The following is a 16,443-nucleotide window of genomic DNA, read 5'->3' as shown; positions in this document are numbered from 1 at the left end:
TTATCTCTTTTTGGAGAGGAGTTTTTTCCCACTGGGTTTTCTCCTTTACGCCACTTTATAGAGATTTTCTTGTATTTGGGTACCTCATCAGGCCTTGTTGCCGGGACCCTCTTTTGCATTGTAGTTCCTTTTCTTTCTTCTGCATTGTTTGTAGCTGCATTGTAGCTCATCTTAAGGGGGGGTGTTAGAGTAAAGTAATTAATTAACTTTGCTCTCCTCTTAAGATTTCCCTTTATGCACATATTAGTCATTTAATAATTAATATTTAATTATTAAATGCTCACACCTTAGGGTTAGGTTTTCCTTTTGGTGTTGATCTCCTTTATAAGGATTGATCTCTTGTATTATTCATATTCTTGATTCATATTTTTCTCTGATAATATCTTTTCTCTTTGTCAGAGCCAAAACCCTTGTATTTGTTCTCTCTCTTTCTCTGTGACAGGTTTCTTGCATGCAGGTTTCTTTTGGGTTCTGTGGATTTGTATTTCTCAAATCCTACAATTTTGGCCTTGTATAAACAAAAATTAAATTTGTAATTAGGTTAGTAGTAGAAGTTTTTTAGTTAATTATCTACTGGATTGTAACTCGAGATATAACCAATGTTTTTCTTTTTGGTTCCTTCCTCTCGGTATGCTCTTCAGACCAGATTTTGTAATCTATTACTATATTAATATATATTAGTGGCTTGCCACTTTTGCCAAAAAAAAAAGTGTTTACATTTGCCTCTCTTTGAGACGGTGCAATTTATCAAGCCATTTTAAAGAAAAATAGATAGGTATGGTACATGCCCCAGCATGCACCAAGTTGGTGGCTAGGTATGCCCCCTCGAGAGATGGGATGAAATTTTGAAAATTCGGGCGATCTCTCAAAAATTTTAAGAAAATTAGGTATGGTAGATAGAGGATTTTGGAATGAATGAGGGTGAATGAAAAATAGTAGAGAATAATGGAAAGCCAGTAAGTACCCTTAGGTCATGTAGGAGATATGATGCAAATGTGGTGTTGTGGTGCATTTGATTGATATTGTTCAATTGATCAATATTGTTTTTACAATTTGGTACAATTGGTTGAATTGCCTTAATTTTAGTCAAAGCATGACAGTTGATGTCATTTGTTCGCTTGGATAGGATAAAGTCTATGTAATTGAGTCAAATTGACCTATTGGAAGAGAAAGATTAAATGAGAGAATTGATCAATCAAGTCAAGAAGTTGTCAACTGAAGTGACCTATTTGAAAGGTCAAAATAGCTAGATACAAAATATACAAAGAAGTTACCAAGGGAATTACCAAGGACAAGGTCCTTCTGGGTATCAAAAGGATAATTAGAATTATCAAGGGAACAATCAAGGTTTCCAAAACAACAACCAAGCTTTCTAGAAGAAGACATGGAATACCAGACCTAATAATGGCACTGTGCCATCTCCCTTGGATAATCAACCCGTTGCTGATAATCATCCTCGAGACAAGGTATTTTTAGGAAAAGTTTCTCTGTCAGGATGGAGCAGATTGCACAATACCAGTCAACATTCTAAACTACAATGCCATGAGTTTTGAGTAGCTGCAAATATTTTTTGGAATGAAAAAATAAATTCAGAGGCTGAAGATTCCTAAGTAATTGGATAAGAATTGGTTCCTGTAACAAGGTATGATCAAGCTTTAGTCATTTAGAATGTCAAATCATACCATCCCAATCAAAGATTCCTACCCGTGTCTACTAATGACCTAGTTGAGTCACCATAATGTCAACTAGAGGTCCAAGTTGCATCAAACCAACAATTCTCAGCTAATGGCTACAATTTCCCTCCATTATACAACAATCTCTTGGTAGAAGGAACTAAAGAAGTACAAGCCTTCCAACAAATGTTTGGAAACCAACCTAGGATATACCAAAGAAATACTCATTATATTGAGCCCTTAACCATGTCTATTCCTCCAAATAATTTCTAGATGTCATCAAACCACAATGCTACCAATTACCCAACTGCCCCTAGGGATTCTCCCGAGTACCGTCAGCAGACTATCCAATCTAATAGAACAAGGCTAGGGAATGCATCACAAGTCGAGCAAAGGCAACCAACAATTCTTCAGCCACAACTAACTCAAGCACAAACACAAGATTGTCCCAAAGAGGAGTTGAAAAGATTAAGTTCATTTGTATTAGAGGAATTTAAGAAAATAAAAGTTAGCTTGCCCTTAATCAAGTTACCAAATTTTTTTTGAGATTAGAGATACCCTTTTAAGAAGTTTAAATGAAACTGTTGCTCCAAGAACTCCTCCACAAGACACAACAAATCGAGGATCATTCAATTCTCCTACCAATACTAATGTTATCCAAAATGAACTAGAGATGTCATTCGATGCTCCACAATAGCCTCCTAATTTTGTAGGAATGATCCAAATATCATCTGAGAATCAAAAGGGTGTGACACAAGAAGAGGTCCTTAGGGACATAGATATATTTCAAGAGTATGTTTTAATGAATGAGTTGCCATAAGCCTCATAGAAGATTGGATTTCCTTCAAGGAAACAAGAAGAGGAGAAACCTGAGAAACATCATGTAGTCTTCTACCAGGATAAAGATGAGTCTGCCCCATTCTTATTGTCAATAAGAATATTTGGCAAAATGATACACAATTACTTAGTTAATTCTGGTGCCTCTAGAAACATAATGTCTCTAGATGTTTGTAAAAATTTGGGACTTGTTCCTACAAGGACTAATAAGAAAGTCACACAGCTAGATAAAAAAGAGGTCCTTGTCATGGGAGAATTGAATAACATCCACATGTAGCTAGCAGTAGACCCGAGAGTTCAAAGTTGTATCGACATTTCTTTCGTAGATGTTCTTGATGGATATGACATGTTGTTGAGCAGAGATCGGTCAAGAAGGCTGAAATATTATATTTCCACTGACTTCTCGCACATGTGGCTACCATGGAAAGGAGTTCCTAATCAAATTAAAATTGATAGCACACCAAGACTTAAATTGATAATTACAAAGCATGAAGAAAATAATGAGATATTGTTTCTCAAGACAAACCTAGGATCCTACGGACCTAAGGTGAATGAAGTCTTGATGTTGCGGACATAATCTAATGGAAAGAGAACCAGTGGAGGATTAGACCCTGCAATGATTGAAGACCAAAACAAAGACGAGAAACTATTTGAGATTTTCAAATATTTAATCTAGATGAGTATATGCCAGAAAGTAGAGTTGAGAAGAAAGATTCATGAACTACTATTAACCAACTAGTGTTAGATCCATGACACATCTCACTCAGAGTTCACTTGGAAGATGTACCACAAAGAAATCAAAGAAGCTCATCAAATTCTTCTACAATTTGTAGATCCCAAAAGTGACACAGAGAGTAAAGAAGATCATCAGAAGCATGAATCTCAAGAAAACATAGTTGAATACACAAAAGAAGATCAATTACAAGACTCTTGCAATCATACCTTTGAAATCCAAGCTTCATCGTCCTCTTGAATAATCAAGAAAGAGCTTGAAGGTGAAATAGACCAATTGATAAATTGCCTTGATTATAGTGCCATTAAGAAGAAAGTCCCACCATCTTCTCCAATAAAAGAACAAGTTTTACTATCATCTCAGTCAGAAGAGCAAGTTTAGATCCTGAGATTTGATGGATCCCATTCAAAAAAGGGAGGAAGAATCGGGTTCAAGTTAACTAGTCCCAATGGGGAAATTTATCTCATAGCTCACAGACTCTAGTTTCCCTGCACTAATAATGTAGTCGAATATGAATCATTGGTTCATGGGTTATTGTTCGCTATAAGAAAAGGAGCCAAAATTTTGCATGCCTTTGGAGATTCAGAGATAGTAGTGAGACAAGTAAGGAAGTAGTATGTCTGTCATGACAAAATATTATCTCATTATTGTAACCGAGTTTGGGATCTCATTGAGAGCTTTGATGCTTTAAATATTCAGTTAGTAGGGTGGGCAGATAATCAAATTGCCAATTCTTTAGCCAAGGCAACAAGTTCACTTGAACCTCTCTCTATAGAGAGCATGGATCAGTTTTCCATAGAATTGTCATCAATTCCATCAATCCTAACCAATTTCACAAATTTCCAAATGTTTGATGATAATGATCATATTCAAGATTTTTTTACAAATTCAAATGTATTTGCAACTCAGATAATTGATGAGGATGAGATAGTAGAAGAGGTTGAATTTGATGATGATGGCATCTTGAATCTGAAAACAAACATCATCCCCAAAGGAATGATACATCTAAAAAGGATGTTTGATCAAGACCAAATAAATAAAATGAAGAATCAAAAGATCGATGGCGACCAATATGAAAAAGTAAATATGCGAAACAAAGAGTAAAGTTTGCACACCAGAATAAATAACTGGAATAATTCAAAGCCTGAAGGAATTTGTTGATGTCATAGCATGGAGTTATGAAGATCTAAAAAATTATGATACCTCTATCATAACACACACAATTCCTCTCAAGAAGGACAATAAGCCCTTCAAACAACACCAAAGGCCAATCAATCCACTGTTAGAACCCCTTATCCATCAGGAAGTAAAGAAATTATTGACAACAGGGATTATATTCATAGTATGCCATTCAACGTGGGTCACCAACCTAGTCCTAGTCAAAAAGAAGAATGGAGAAATCAGATTATGTGTTGATTTCTAGAATTTGAACAGAGCCTCAAAAAAGGACAATTACCCCCTACCATCTCTTGATGAAGTTTTACAAATTGTGAATGGGTCGCAGATGATGTCCTTTTTGGATAGATATTCAGTCTACAATCAGGTACTTGTTCAATATGAAGATAGGATGAAGACAAAATTCATGACAAAATGGGGAACATTTGCTTACAAAAGGGTGCCCTTTGGGCTAATCAAGTAGGGGCCACATTTTAGAGGGCCATGGATATTGCCTTCAGAGATATAATTGGAAAGTGTATAATCATCTACATGGATGATCTCACTGTGTTCTCAAAGGAAATAAAGGATCATGTTGACGACCTCAGAAAGATATTTTAGAGGTGTAGAAGGTATGGGATTTCCTTAAATCCAAAGAAGTGCATATTTGGGGTTACCGAAGGCAAATTGTTGGGACACTTACTTACAAAGAAGGGCATATTGATTGATCCTTAATGCATAGAAGCTATTTCTAGAGTCAATTTACCCACCAAGCAAAAGGAATTGAGATCTTTATTTAGAAAGATCAATTTTGTCAAAAAGTTTATCACCGATTTTGCTGAAATACTAAAACCCTTGAATGAAATGTTGAAAAATAATGCAAGGATAGAATGGACACCATAGGAAAAGAAAGCATTTGAAGAAATTAAGAAAGTCATAGCTGATGTTCTTGTCTTGGTCAGCCCAGATTACACCAAGTTGTTTTACTTAGATTATTTTGCATCAGAGAAATCATGTTCTACAATACTCATGCAGTGAACAAAGGAGAAAGATAAGCATCCTATAGCTTTCATGAGTTCACCTCTCAAGGATGCAGAATTGAGGTACCCCAATATTGAGAAACAGTCTTATGCATTGGTAAAGGCCATTAAAAAGTTCAGGCACTATATTTTAAGAAGTAAGATTTTTTCCATCATTCTTGATGTCGCGGTTAAGACACTCCTGATGCAAAATGAGCTAGGAGAAAGATGAGGAAAGTGGGTCGCCACTATCTAGGAATATGATATTGAGCTATAGTTGATGATGCTAGTAAGTGGGAAAGATTTGACACAAACTATGGCTATTGAAGGACCCAGATTGGTGCAACAAACATATGTTTTAACCGATACTCCACAAGAGGAATGGTACCATGATATAATGCCATATCTGTTGAGTCACATATATCCTTCTCCCATGAACTCAGCCCAGAAAAGAGCTTTCAAGATCAAGTGTCAACTTTATATGCTTCAAGGATCAATCCTTTATAGGAATAATCATGAGGGGATCTACCTCATATGTGTGGGAGATGATGAAGTGAAAAGAATAATGGAATACTTCCACTCCAAATTTGGAACGGGTCATGGATGAAGTCAAGCAACCACACACCAGATCTTGAGAGTCACATATTATTGGCCTATTGTTTTTAAAGATGCATATAAGCATATGAAGACCTGCCACACTTGCCAAGTTGTTGCAACACGAGAGAAGAATCCCACTATGCCATTACAGCCAATCACAGAGGTGAAACCATTTTCTATGTGGGGACTTGATTTTATTGGTGCAATAAACCCACCATCATCAGCACAACATAAATAGATTTTGACTACAACTAATCACTACACTAGATGGTCTGAAGCTCAAGCTTTGAATAATTGTACAACAGATGTAGTTACTAAATTCCTAGAAGAACACATTATCACAAGATTTGGATGTCCTAATGCTCTAGTATGTGACAATCATTCCACTTTCACCTCTTTAAGATTTTCAAACTAGGCATTCGATTATGGGATCACCCTAAAGTTATTTTCAAATTATTATCCTCAAGGTAATGGACTAGCAAAGTCAACTAACAAGAATCTACTCAGCGTAATCAAGAGATTGTTAGAGAATAACTCAAAAGACTGGCATACTCAACTAAGATTTTCTCTATGGGCAGACAGGACAAGAGCCAAAAGATCATGGACACTTCTTTGTATCATTTGTTTTATGGACAGGATCCAATTTTTCCAATCCAATTGAGGATTCCAACACTAAAATTTATGCAAGAATATTTGGATCCATAAGAGAGAGTTCAGCTCTGTCTTTCACAACTACTGCTATTAGAAGAACAGAGAGAGAAATACCTAGAGAATTTTGCAAAATATCAAGGGACCATCAAGAGATGGTTTTATAGACATGCTACTATAAAGGCATTCAGAATTTATGATCTGGTCCTTTATTGGGACAAAGACCACAAACGGAGGGGAGATAATGACAAGTTTGATTTCCTCTAGAAAGGACCGTATCAAATTGCAGAGATATTGGGAGAGAATGCATTCAAGTTGAAAACTCTAACATGAGAAGACATTTTGTTGCCCATCAATGGGCAGTATCTGAAACATTATTTCAAGCCCTGAGTTCCATGGTGGAACTTATTTTGTACATAGTTAGAGTAGTTGTCTTGCTTTGGTAGTTTATTTGCTTGTTCCCATTTTCTTAGATTATTTTGCTTTTGCTTGCTTAGTCATCTTTGATTTTGCTTGCTTTCACATGCTTTAGGTTAGAAATAAAAAGGATTCCCATTAGCGAAAGGGTGATGTTGCATAACACACACACTCTGGTTTGACCCTGCTAAGTTGTGTTTGGGATATTTCTTTTGGTAAATATTTGTGGAGAACTTGTGAATCTTAGATTAATTATTCCTAAAGTATCTTAAAGTTGGGATTGATAATTGACTAGAGAGAGAATCATCTATTGTGTCTTGACACTGAATCTTTCAATAATTGTATCTTACACACAACAAATTATTTGAGTCATTTTGGTTTCCTAGGTGAAATCATGGCAAGCAAAACAACAGAAAAAAATCAAAAGTCTTACTTCAGCGCCACTATAATGCTGAAGCCCATTGTGAGCTTCATTTCTTACGAGCCAAAGTGTGGAAATATGTGAAAAGAAAAGACTATCAAGAAAGAATAAAAGAAAAGGAACAAAATCAAAATACTTGGCTTTTGGGTTTGCAGAAATCTATATAGGTGTACCATCAAAGAAAAACATAAATCGCTAGAAGTAGAGAAATATCCATGAGATTATAGAGATAACCTCGTCGGGGCTATGGATGCTCACTAGCAGTGAGGCTCTATCCAAGGATGCTTTTGAAGTTAAGAAAAAATAACACTTAAACTATACATTGTTATAATGGTCTTTTGAGATGGGAATGAATGCATTTTCACACACTTGTAATTGGAGGATGAAATATCTTGATATAGTTTAGGATTCCTCTTCCTTTTTGGGTACCCTTCTTGACCAGCAGGTAAGTTAGCTGCAATTAATTTTTGATTCTAAGTTTGAAATGGGTTTTATCTTGGAAATGTCCAAGAACATTTCCCATGTGGAGTCGCCAGATGTTGTGACCTTTTCACACATCACCCCATTGTAAACGGGGATGCTCCCTTTTTCCTTCTTTCTAGGGTTTTTGTTAGTCCCTTGTGACCTCTCACTTCAAGTTTGTCTATTTTGAGCAACTTGATTTTTGAACATTATGAGTCAGTTTGTGCAAGCCATGGTTAAAACAAAATCTAGATGTCGTCATTGTGTCTAGGAAGCCCAAAGGATGAAGATCACAATTAATTTGAGCTAATTTGGACAACTTTCTATTTTTAGAAAGTTTTTCTTTTTTCTTTTTCCTATTTTTTAGGAAGTTTTGTTTTTGGCATTTTGAGCACAATCCCCAAAATGGCTATTTTTAGAAAAAATTTCCTATTTTTTAGGGAACCTTGCTTTTTCTATATTTAAAAAGTGGATCTAGGGTTTGCACTGTTTACACCGAGATCCACTAAAATGATCGACAAATTCCTCCTAAAATCCAAGTTTTGACCCAAAAAACTAATCTCCTAAATTTTAGGAATTCAGTGAATGATTGAAGCACACTTCTCAAATTTCAAGGTGATCCAGTAAAAATTGCACACGTTATGGAGATTTCAAGTTTTGATCGTGTGGTTCTTGACAATGATGAAGTCTGCCCTTGTTTAAGGTTGTGGTTCTTGAGATCCACCAAGACCACCTAGGAAAAGGTGAGGTGGGTCATCAACTTGAAAAAGTCCACCCTACGATGAAGTTGAAGGTGCAAGCAAATGTTGAAGTTCGCCCTAAGTAAAGAGCATCAAACTTGATTAAGTCTACCTTAGATAAGGGGCTAGTAAGAAAGTCCGCCTTCCAAAGGGTCATACATCAAGCCAAGTCCATCCTAAGGCATATCATTTCATGCATGAAGCTAACGAAGTCCACCGTTGGAGAGTGTGGTGTGCATGAAAGATATGAATTCCACCCCATGGACATAAAAAATGTGGTGCACAAGTTTGAAGAACTTCGCCCTCTTTGGTGCATGAAATTAGTTAAGTCCACTCTCACTGATCACAAGTTGAGATGAAGTCTTCCTAAGGTCATGAGCATATGGCTCCTAAGTGTGAAGAATTCTTCCCTAGCATGACACATAATGCACAATGATAATGAAGTCTGCTCTACCTTTGATTGAAGAAGAAACAAGCCTAAGAAAGTCTGCCCAAGAGAGATACATGCTAAGTTTGAGAAAAAGAAATATTCTCGGATGATGTCAGCAAGATTTGATGATGAAGTTTGAATTGAGACCAAATTGGAAAGTTTTTCAGAGAAGAATATTGCAGATTTAGTTCGAATTATGGACTGAAAATAAATTTAGAAACTTGCATTCGAAAGACAAGATGAAGTTCAAACTTTCTTAAGAGATGGCAAGTCAACTGAGCACCAAAATTGGAAACTTTCTAAGTTATTCAAATCGAGCCCATTAACTGAATGTCCAAGTTCAATGTATGAAGGACAAATTAGAAATAAAATTTAGAAGATCCTCTATGTTTCTAAATGAAGAATTCGAACTCCAATACAAATTCCTTTCATTCTCTCATTTTATCATGTGAAGTTCGAATTTCAAGAACAAGTTGAGAGGTATTTTGAGATGAGTTTTGTGTAGGTTGAGAATATTTTAAAGAGTTTTTCTACAGATTAAAGTAATTTCAAGAAGGATTTCAAGCATAAGTCTGAGATTTTCAACCATTTTTCACAAGATGCACACAAATTTTGGAGGGACCTTGACTATTTGGAAGAAAAATTCATTAATTTGCTGATTAACATTTGATTTTTCATCCTCCAAGTAGCTTCTTTTCTCACTCTTCTTCTTTCTTTGAAGGTGAAAATTAGTTTTGAATGTAGGGTATTGGGTTTTGAACCCAACTTTTTTCTCAAAGTTTAAAGAGAAAGAATAAATTTAGTAGATTTCCCTTTCTTTCTTTCTCATTTTCCGCCTTTAAACAAGTTAGAATAAATTTCAAGGAGTTTGAATGAACTTAAATTTTTCCAAATTATGATTTTCAAATTGAAATCAAACTAAAAACTCCTCAAGTTTAATGTTTTTCAAGGGATTTTCTTAAAAAATTTAAAATATCGAAGTATTTGAAAATCAAATTTTCAAGGCTAAGTGTTGAGAAGAGAGTAAACTATAAATTAATTACCCTCCAAACTCTGAAATTGCACCTAAAATGTAGATTATAACTTAAGTTTATTTGTTTTCTTATGCAGATTTGGATGACCTTCAAAGTGGGGACATCACACAAAATGAAGTTTCTAGTGAAAAAAGATTCCCCTCTGGAATTGAAGATGAATTTTAAATGGAAGCAAGTTGGTGACACAAACTTGGGTCACATCAACCTCTAGGAATTTAAGAAGAGAATGTATGGCATAGGCGTTTAGTTACCTACTGTAATTGCATGAAGGATGATGAACAATGGAATTGTACAAGCTACTGGCTTCCTTCTACCAATGAAGTGTACTAAGTTATTAGCAGAATGCTCCAAACATTACAACCCAACAAGCAAAGAAATAGTATCCCCTAATGGAAGAATCCTAGAAAACATCGGAGAAGTAGCGATCAGAGAAGCATTATGTATCCTCGAGTACCACAAAATTGTTTACATAACCAGGGATGAGGTGACATAATTGTACAAGGATCACATAGAGGAATATAAAGCTAACATCAACCATCAATGGTTGGAAAAGCCAAGGAAAGGAAGTTCTAAAATACCCAAACTCCTTGTACGGGCATACTTCAAGGAAGATTATGGAGACCTCATCGTCCTATCGAACATGGTTATGGGAAGCCAAGAGGGTGCTCCTTTTGAAACTACTTTATCCATGAGGTCACCATTGGAGTGAAGATGATTAATTGAGCAAGGATTATTAATGATAACCTTGATGATCAATTGAGAAATTTAGAAAAGAATAGGACTTTCTCCATGAGTTCCTACTTGTTCTATTCTTTAGCCAGAACATATAGGTACAGAGGTATTGTATGTAGAGGCATTGTCGGGAACAAAGAAAACCAGTTTCATGTTTATGACCATTATCCCCAGCTGCACTTAGAAGAAAAGTTCCACTTGAAGAGAGTTAATGATGCATTCTTGATGTATATCACTAGAACCCTTCTAAGGGGTACCCATTAGTGAATCTCTCACGAGTAGATGGACTTCAATAGTAGATTTGGATATTGGTTTATCCAGTACCCCAAATTCACTTATCCGAGGATTCATGGATTCTTAGGACAACCATACAAATTGCCTATGTTTCCCACAAACAGAATGGTACTACTCGACGTAGTACGACAGTTAGAAAATTTTATGAGTGTCAAGAAGAAGAAGAAGAAGATAGGAGCATCTTTGCTTACTATTGGGAATGGATTAGAAACATTTCCTTGATCCCAAGTTGTTGCATTTGTTGATAAGGAGATCCAGTGGTACCCATTTTTCTAGTACCGGGCTAGGAGTCATTTTGACCCTTTTCATAAAATGAGGAAAGTAAATGAAGTGAAATTCGAGCATAGGCCAGACTTAGAAGAGTATTAGGATGACACTATTGAAAGCTTCAACATAAGGAGGAGGTTGTGGTCTATAATTCCACTAAATTCAATTAGAGTTTTTGAAGTATTCGGGGTAGCGCGGACCAGCTTGAGGAGGATAGTGAGTATGAGCAACTGCATTATGTTGTCTTGAAAAATGAGCCCCTTGCCCCTATTGATTAGTCAAATGTTGCGAGGTTTAACCTTGGAGATCTTATGAGGCCAGTAATTGAATATTCCAAATGGTGGGAAACTCAAAAGACAAAGGAACTTAAGGTGAAGAATGCTACTTTCACATATAATCTTATGGGGAGAGATGAATCTATGTCCTCGAATCATGGTGTAATGTCCAGTGGCCATAGGAACCTTGAAAGTGTGGGATTGAATAAAAGAAAAGAGCCCACTGCAAATTCATTAAGGGAAAAAGGAAAGAAGGCCACTGGAGAGGTAGATGTAGGCTGACTACAACAGTCAAGAGAAGGTCACTCGGCCATAAGTGCTTTCTCTACCATGCCACTGAGAGTGATAATTGATGAGCAAGAGCAATATTTTGAGATAGAAGAACAAGAAATGAGAGTTCCTTCTCCTATCATTGAGGAGATCGTGGAGAAACTAGTTCAGCTCCCATTTTAGGAACCAAGACAAGAATTCAAAGTGTTGAATTTATCAAAGTTGAGGACCTGGAGCAGCCAAGAGAATTCTTGGATGGAATAGTCACTAGATTGAAGGAGGTAGAATATAATTTTGATGAGAGTGGCGTGGAGCAGTCAACCATTCCTGATTGGTTGAGAGAAAGAATGAAAGCCAAAGTTCCTGAAGAGGTTCACTTTATAGACAATACATCTGAACTTTTGGCTGAGTTAGATAAATCCAGTGTTGCCATATGCACAGAGCTTGATGACATGATGATATTGCATGTTGTCATTGATGTCAATATGCTGATGAGTGAACTGATATATTGAAGAAGCAAACTGGCAAGAGAATCGGTATATGTGAAAAAGTGAAGCAGTATGTTGGAATGAGAACTGGTATATGGGAAGTTTTGTATTGAGGTTTTATTTGGCATAACTACCGGTTGGTAGTCTCAGCTTCAGGGTTTTTGGTTGATGCATTCCAAGCCTATGATATTCAACCTATGACATCTTGTGATGAAGTTATAATTGTAATGAAGATCAGATCATGTTGCCATGTCATCCCTGTGCGAGTGAAGGATTTCCTTAAGTATCTTGCATGGAGATTGATCCTATCTACCTCAGGGATGTGTGAGGTCTCTGTAAATGGTGGAGAGAGTGTGATGGGATATCAACTTCCTAAAGCTGCAAAGAATGAACGTTGGAGAACATCTTGAGATCTGTTCAAGACTGTTGTATTCAATACAATATAATTAATGGTCAGGATTGAACTGATCGAATTGTTAAACCTAAATGTTTAAGGGTTTAGGGTTTATGCTACCAACCTATCTATTTCTTATAAGGTCGATGATGTTTTTCATTTTGAAGTTGTTGGCAAATGTTATGTGTGTATCCAAGTGAAGAGATACTTGATCCTTGCCAGACCGAAGAAGTGTGTTGATACCTGCAGAGTGTGATTGCAGAAGCAAAGGAGCTAAAGAGGATTTGCCTTGGCATTGTGTGTTGTTATCAAATCAGTGTATTACCTATTGACTTCTAACCATTTTAGCAGTTGGAAAATCCCTTAACCAAGTAGCTTTAATAGGATTTTGTTTAAATCCTTTAACAGGGTGACTCAATTCAATGAGTTCTTCAAATCCTCTTGCGAGGTAACCTTTAACCTGGTATTTAGCCATCCCTTAACCGGGTGATCCCTAGCAGGATCGGTTCCTAGCAGAACCTATTGTAAAAGTATTTAACCGGACTAGGCTCCTAATAGAGTGGACTTCAGAAGAGTTCAAAGAACAACTTGTGGGTATTCATCCCCATCGTGGTTTTCCCAGTTGGGTTTCCACGTGAAAAATCAATGTGTCATGTGTAATTCTTTTCATGTGATGGTTTAGTGTTTTATGTTAAGTGGTAATGCAAGTTGATTCAATGGTCATAAGTATTTTTGATGTATTACTTGCTTAAGCCTTTGGGTGAAGTTGTGATAAGGTAATAGGTCTTGAATTGACCTAGGTGTTACCAATTTGTGTGTTTCATAGTCACTATGTTGTTACCGATAGTGCTTTTATTTAGACCAGTATTATTGTTTATCGGTTAAGTGTAGTCTTTGCAGTCAAACTGGTTCAGGGAAAGTTTTTTTGTCTGTACTGATTCACCCCCCCCTCTCAGTACCGGTTTGGTACTAACTATTCATCATTATTCATCAATTGGTATCAGAGCTTCTTCTAGGCCCTCTGTGTTGTAAGCTTAACCGCTTGAGGAAAATATCCTACTCTAATGATGAAGAGGGAAGGTCCAAAGTTTAACAAAGATAACTTTAAGATATGGAAGGACAGAATGAAGATCTACATTAGAAGCATGGGTGCTCAACACTGGAACTATGTTGAGAATGCTTATGTTACTCCTACCGGTACTCTCACTGATGATCAAAGAAGAGAGCTTCAGGAGAATGGGCAAGTCATGGAAGCCCTAATCAGCAGTCTATCTGACATTGAGTTTATTGATGTTTAGGATAAAGACAATCCCAAATAAGTATGGGATGCTCTGGAGAATATCTATGATGGTGATGAGCATGTGAAACAAGCTAAGGAAGAGAGCCTTAGGGAAAAGTTTGAAGACATGCGGATGGTTGAAGGAGAGACCATTCAACAATATGGAATAAGAATCAAAACTGTTGTTGGAGACATCAAGAGTGTAGGAGGTAAAATAGATGATTCCACTATTGCTAGCAAAGTCTTGAGATCCTTGTTACCGGTCTATGCAATAAGGGTTGCTTCTATTCAGGAGTTGAGGTCTATAGACAAGACAAAGGTATCCCTAGACTCCATCATTGCTAAGTTGACCGCATATGAGATAAATAATTATGATGGCAGTGTTCAGAAGACTAAATCAACCTTTAGAGCATCTGTTGCACCAGCTAGAAAGGGAAAAGAAGCTAGTACCAGTTGTGAACCAAGACAAAGGAGAGAAATGGATGATGAGGAGATCCTGATAGAATTTGAAGCTCTTCTTGCCAAGAGACTTCCTAAGGGAACTAGTAAATACAGAGGTAAGCTCCATTTGAAATTCTTTTCTTGCAATAGGATAGGACACATTGTTGTAAACTGTCTTAATGGTGAAAATAAGGACAAACCAGAGAAGTTCAAGAAGTTCAAAGGAGGAAACAAGAGAAACTATTTTTTAGTAGTTGATGAAGGTGTCACTTATTAGGAATTAGAAGATGTGTCAAACAAGAAGGCTCTTGTCTCTCGCTCTGATAATTCCAATGAGTGGATTATTGATAGTGGTTGTTCTCACCATATGACTGGTGACCGGAGTAAATTTTTGTCTCTGGAAGACTATGATGGTGGTGTGGTCTGATTTCATAATGATGCATCATGTATGGTAAAAGGCACAAGGTCCATCTCTCTAAATGGAAAAAGCAGTGTTGATAATGTGTATTTGGTAGAAGGACTTAGGCACAACCTTTTAAGTGTTGCTCAGTTGAACGATAATGGACTCACTCTAGAATTCAAAGGTGGAGTGTGCAAAATAAAAGGAAAGAGTGGTGAACTAATGGCGACCTGTATGCAGACCGGAGGTAACTTATTTTAGCTGAATGCAAATATCAGTACATATCTAATGGCTAAGTTTGATGATAGCTGGATATGGCATAGGAGGCTCTACCATGTAAAATTTGATAATATTGTGTAGGCCAGTAAGATCAAGGCAATTAGAGGATTGCATGCGCTGAGAAAACTGGAGAATCCTCTGTGTAGAGAGTGTCAATTGGGGAAAATGTCTTCCTCAACCTTCAAAGGTAAATCTTTCGATTTAGATAATTTACTTGATCTTGTGCATACTGATTTGTGTGGACCTATGAAAACTAGGAGTGTGCAGGGAGATAGGTACTTTATGATTCTCACTGATGATTGATCAAGAGTGATGTGGGTCACATTCTTGAAAGATAAGTCTGAAGCTTTTGGAAAGTTCGAAGCCTTTAGAGCACTGGTTGAAAAATAAAGTGATAAGAGAATCAAATGCCTTAGAACTGACCAAGGAGGTGAGTTCACTTCTAGTGAGTTCAATAAGTACTGTGAAGAAAATGGCATCACGAGGCAACTGTCTGCCCCTCGGACTCTAGAGCAGAATGGCCTAGCAGAGAGGAACAACCGGACTGTAGTTGAAGCAGCTAGAACGTTGCTAATTCAAGGGAAAGTTGCTCACACTTTCTGGAGAGAAGCGGTGAGCACTGCAGTCTATACTATGAACCGAGTACTCATCAAGAAAGGTAAGGATAAAACTCCTTATGAGTATTGGACTGGTAAGACACCAGTGGTAAGCTACTTTAGAGTGTTTGGTAGCAAATTTTATATCAAGAGTGAACATTAGAGAAATTTTTATGCTAAATGTGATGAGGGAATATTCCTAGGGTATTTCACCAAGAGCAAAGCTCTCAAATGTTTCAACAATAGGACTCAGAGAATTGTTGAAAGTATTGTTGCTATTTTGGTATGGTTTTGTCATTGATGTCAACACCTACTAACACTTATCAACTCTGGCACTTTGGAGAATCGACAATGTTCACCGGCAAGCAAGTGACTTATGCACAGTCACCGGTATCTAGTTCACCTGCAGAATATAATGTTCACCGACACTTGGAATGATATGGAAAACACCTAGTTATGTCAAAGACATTGTTTGGACACCTTGTCTTGGAGATTTGTTCATTGGCACATTCATATTTGCATATTCGCTCTTACCGGCAAATAGGTCCAGAATAAGCACCGA

Source organism: Cryptomeria japonica, chromosome 4 (genome assembly GCF_030272615.1).
Source record: "Cryptomeria japonica chromosome 4, Sugi_1.0, whole genome shotgun sequence".
NCBI lineage: Eukaryota > Viridiplantae > Streptophyta > Pinopsida > Cupressales > Cupressaceae > Cryptomeria > Cryptomeria japonica.
Note: the sequence above shows the minus strand (reverse complement) of the source record.